We start from the raw sequence: 5,403 nt of genomic DNA on the forward strand, positions 1-5,403 counted from the left end.
TTTTAACCAATTCCTGCAAGGGCCCACTTGGCTACCTCTCCAGCCCATGCTCCTGCTGTTTGTGGGCTCCTACCTTCCCACAGCTGCCCAACTCTCTGCAGAATTACTCACCTCCCTGATGCTACCTTACACTGCACACCAAAGCCACTCTCTGTATCTTATACTGTACACCCAAGCCAGTCCCTGTTGAGCCACAGTGTTTAAATGTACCTCTGCAGCACATCCAGGCTGTTCTTCAAGCACCATAAACCCTGTAAAACACCAGCTGCCAGCACAGCTTAGTGGGCAGCTACAGCTGACAGTGCTATAGGGATGAGCAGGTAGACCTCCCACCTGTTGCATTGCGCTGCATCCAAGTCATGTCCAGGGAGGTGGACTGACATGGGAAATCAACGAGACATGTCTCCATTTGGTTAAACTCAGGAATCCATTTATTGCAGTGTCAGCAACACAGGAATTAACCCAGCATAAACTAGAGATGAAGAACCCAGAAGAAAGGCAGGGTAGTGGGTTTTATGGGGTAGAGCAAAGGTGGACTTTAGGGTCCAACAAGGACACAGCAAAGGAGAAGTCTCTCTTCCAGGGGCACAAACCAATAGGGGCACAACACGAGGGGTCACCAAAATAAATGCAGCATACACCAGCAGCACAAGAAGGGTAGAACATCCCTGGCTGACACTTTACAAGGGACCTAGGGGCAGAGCAATTCCCTCTGGGCGCACAGGGCACATCTCCCAAGGCAGAGGGGCAGAGTCCACTCTTCCTGGGACTTAAAGCCATGCCCCACACCTTAACCCTGCCTGTCTAAAATCAAATACCCACCTCTTCGTGCAGGGCCATGCCACACCCGCCAGCCTCATGGGTGGCAGTGTTGGGCACTGGCTCAGCTCGGCTAGGTCCCACACCTTCCCCACAGGTTCCCAGACCATGCTGCTGATCCTGAATACCTGGCCTCGGCACTCTTCACCATAAAGTCCCCCTTAAGTCCTGAGTAGCAAGCAGACAAATCCAAATCCTCCACTCTGGCTCCATAATGGCCTGGGTAGGGCGGGGGTGTAGGAACAATACCTCCCTGCTTTCTCTTTCCTGGAAGCTGGGAAGACAAAAGACTTCCAGCTGGCCCTCTATTAGATTACAGATTTTGAAAATAAGGCAGAGAACTTCCCATCTCTCACTATTCTTTCATTATCACACAGCCTCCCACTGCTATTTGCCCTAACCATATTTCTCCACGCTCCCCTTCAACTAATCCTCTCCCAAAGTAACACCACATTGCCTGCTCTGGGAACCCATGTCCTTGTAGCCTTGTAGCCTCCTACCTCTGGGAAAATGTGCAAACCATCACAACATTCTCTGTTGAAGTATGTTTATTCAGTTCTGTTAAAACTGTTAGTGTTTCGTCTGTTTGGTATGCTCCTGGTTCTCCCCCATTTACTGCTTTGGTTGGTTCCATTTGTCTGTTATGTAAACCCCTCCCAGTTTTCCTGAATGTTCCTCATCAATCATCTTTACCCTACCCCATCTCCCCATCCATCATTGTAAACCCCACCTCTCCTTCCAGCTCCTTCCATGTATATCATCCCTTCCTCAACACGTTATTGGTTGTTATGTTATGTTCCCGCCTTCATTGTATCCCCATTGGTCCCTGACATTGTAACCTCCTCCCCTTACCCCTTCTTCCGTGAGCTCCCATTGGACCCTGGACTGTGCCCGCCCCTGAGATAAAACCCAGTGCACAGACATGCTCAGCGCTCTGTTCGGTCGTGAATTCTCCCAGCCCAGATCCTTGTGCTCATCCCCGCTCCCGAATAAACCTCTTCCTGGGAAGTACAGCTCAGTGAGTCTCCTCCTTTCTTTTGCCACCACCCACGACGCCTGATTTGGCATAGCCCAGCACGATTCGGTGCTCTGAAGGTTCTGCAGTAGGATCGCCTTTCCCCTGCAGTTCCCCACTCCTGGCGACTGCCCTTGCCGGAGTGGCACCGTCGAGCTAGCCCAGAGCTCTGGTGCGGCTAAGAGCAGCATCAATTCTCCTAAAGGACCCTTTGGAGGTATTTTGGAATTTGTCCTGGTTTAGGGCAAATTTGGGAGAAAACCTCCAACGGGCCCCCCCCCCGAGGAAGCAAACCCACGTGGCCCCTTTCTCCCACCCCCAACCAGTTCGCGAAGAGATTTCTCTGAGAGAAGTGGAAAAAACCTGTTTATTTAACAGGCACAGCACTACCCAGCACAAGAATGAACAATATCAAATTACAAAACCTCTCACTGCTCTGAAGGGATGACAAAATTCAGAGGGTCTCTTTCCTGTGGGTGTTCACTCTGTTATCAATCCCTCTGGTGGTGGAAAATGCTACTGCCCGGTAGTCCACCGGGTGCAAGCTCACGGTGCTCCTGCGAGTCCTCAGTCCAGAGCAGGTTTGATCCGTTTAAAGGAAAAGGGAAAGAAACAGTCCAGGAAGACCTCTCCACTTCGGCTAGTTGTCTGTCTGTGCTGTGGTCAAAGCTCTGTCCCAGGATGCAGAAGGAGCAAGTACAGTCTCTGATAACAGACTTGGTGCTTCTTTTCCACTCACTTTTACTCTTAGATGAAGTTTTAAGGATATAAAACTTATTTCTGGGCTAGGTGTATGAATGGGGATACAATTTAACATCACACTCACCCCAGGACATTCCACCCCTTATCCCCATATCGTCAACTTACTGCCAAAACTAACATTCTAACTCTGCACACATATACATACATAAAAACTTCCCCGCCGTTCCACCCAAAAAAATGCAAGCAATATATCCATCATGCCCCTGTCACGTCCCACACCAAGCTACTGAATCCAGGCCCCACGCTGCAGAGCTGCAGGATTCCCCACTCATTTTACTCACTCAAAACACCATCTTTCACTTGCTCATACCTTCAACACTTACACATTTCCTTGTATTTCATGTCTGCATGGTTTAATGTACAGATAATGGCTGATGAGTTCGGCAGGGGAAATGCAGCACTCAATATGAATGATCAGCAAGTCTCATCTATTGGTAACTCTAAAACCACTTATATAGCATCAATAATTAGGCTCATACATAGTGCAAAAGCAAGCTCATTATTGGATATTTCATTTAAGGTCAACTCCATCTAATTCCACATTCCTGTGATCGCTCATCTATGCTGAATTCACATTCTTCTGATCACAGCGTCCTGTTCTCAGTTAACAGTTATCACTAAGGTCTTCCTGACTTTGCAACATCTCACACTGACTGTACTCTATTGTCTAATTCTTTCCCAGATAACTGCTGCATGGGAACATGACCTTTGCTAGCTAGCCATTCCTCTATAATTCCCCTGTTTTCTTTTTGTACTAACAAAACTGTAGAAGTAGCCTTCTTTACCATGTTTTGCAAGCATTGCAATATGCAAGGAATAAACAGTAACACAATCACAATGATCAATATAACAATAATTGCCATTTGTGCCAAAGTTTTTAACCATCCTGTGAGACTTAGGGATTGAAACCATTCCTCTAATGGATTTGTTTCTATGGTTAATTTTTTCATATTGTTCTGTAGTTGTTGAAGACGAGCATGAATAGACACTGAATGGTCAGAAAGATTCATGCAACACATCCCATCAAAATCTTCACAGCCATGGCCCTGTGCTAATAGCAAAAAATCAATAGCAGCTCTATTCTGCAATACAGCATGCCTAACACTCCTCATATCTAAAAGCAAATCAGACAAAACCTTTGATGTAATATTAAACTGTTTTCCAGTCTAACATGCCAGTTGTCATAACTGTATTAAGGCTTGAGCACTAGATACTCCAGGTGTAAAAATAGATGACACAATCACTGTAGGACGTTCCCAAAGTTCAACCTGATCTTTGCATTCTGGTCCCAATTGAAACACACTTCTCTTTGTTCGTATCTGGTTCTATTGGCTCCTAATAGTTGCTGTATAGTGGGTGCAAACAATGTCAATTTTCCAAAATAACAAGGCTCTCCATAAATGTTTGCTGGCAGTCCTTGCCATGCATGATCTCCACAAATTAGAAAAATACCAGGTGGTAATTGTAGAGGTGTACTGCTAGAATTTACTTTGTGAGACTAATTGCCACAGTATGCATCATTATCTTGCAAATACAACAAATTTTGTGGAGAAATATTTGTACCTTTTGGCCCATGAGACTTTTTTGCATGGTTGTTCTTAGCCCAATTGACAAAAGTTAAACAATAATTGCTAGGGGCTGAACCTAACAGTCTTAACTCTTGTGGTTCTGACCCAGTAACATTTAAACCTGTAGCAATGTGGCAATTTTGAGCACCAATGGGATTTGCTGGAATTAAACCTGTGTCACAGATATTGATCATGAATTTACCTGATGGAATTTCACATAATGTTTTGTTTGCTTCCTTGGGTGTTTTCCAATTCTTTGTCCAGTTTTTAAACATTGTGGCATTGAGTGAATCATCTAAAGGTGTGCCCACCGAAAAAGTTCGAAAAGGATCTGAAGGGGTAGCCATTGAAAGGCAAAAATTATCCTGTCCAGTTTGATTAGCCCATGTCATCCACATATTTTGTCTTTCATCCATGTCAATCAAAACCCCTTCATTTCCCTTTATCATGGTAAACCACAACAACTTGATCAGAGATAGTCCTTTAAGGACTTTAAAAGGATTGTGGCAGTTCAGCCAGCATCTTGGCTGGATCCCATGTGAGATCTTGCTTCCTTTTTCTTTTACCCCTCTGCCTCGCCCATCGATTCGGTTGCTTCGAACCACGGGGTGTTCCATCTTCTCGGCAGCAGGGACAACTTTCAGGGAAAGATCCTTTTTCTCGAGACTGCTGTTTTAAGAATTGCTCCCAATTTTTATTTTTTACCCCTGGAATATCACACCTGACTTGTGTAAGTGTCTTACGACAACGTATTGTGGTTATTTCAATAATATACGGTAAAGGGGTATTAGGATGATAACAATAATTTTCTAGATTTATTCCAAAAGCAAAAATCTCCCACCATCTATCAGATCCTTTTTCAAATTGTCCTGTTTGCACACCTTCCTGTAATGCAATCTCAGTCAAATTTCTTTCAAAGTTGTAACACTCTGTACAAATCCCTCTTGGGGATTGACCCCACTTAGAATGTATCCACCACTTTTCTTTACACACTTCACAAAAGTAACATACAAAAGGATAACATTCACAATTTGGTACTGTACACAAAATTTGTATGTGAGAGTTCATCAGATCCCGTCTCTATGTTGATGGTAGAGAGCAAGAAGTATCTGCTAAATTTTCTGGATCAGCTGAAGGTAAATCACCGGGATCAGCAGGTTTAGTCCATCGGCTCGGCACCCAGACAGGCCCTGTGGGGGTAGACACACAAAGATAACCACGTCCTCAATAGAGTACCTT

The 5,403-nt window shown here is 44.8% G+C and overlaps 1 pseudogene; it reads right to left on the reverse strand.

Moving 5' to 3' along the window:
* Nucleotides 1–3,240: 3,240 nt before the first annotated feature.
* LOC148182516 (syncytin-A-like) lies at nt 3,241–4,781 on the reverse strand (annotated as a pseudogene).
* Nucleotides 4,782–5,403: the final 622 nt, after the last annotated feature.

This window comes from Pseudopodoces humilis, chromosome 28 (genome assembly GCF_049639895.1).
Source record: "Pseudopodoces humilis isolate 2021_Gansu_Grassland_sample_001 chromosome 28, ASM4963989v1, whole genome shotgun sequence".
NCBI lineage: Eukaryota > Metazoa > Chordata > Aves > Passeriformes > Paridae > Pseudopodoces > Pseudopodoces humilis.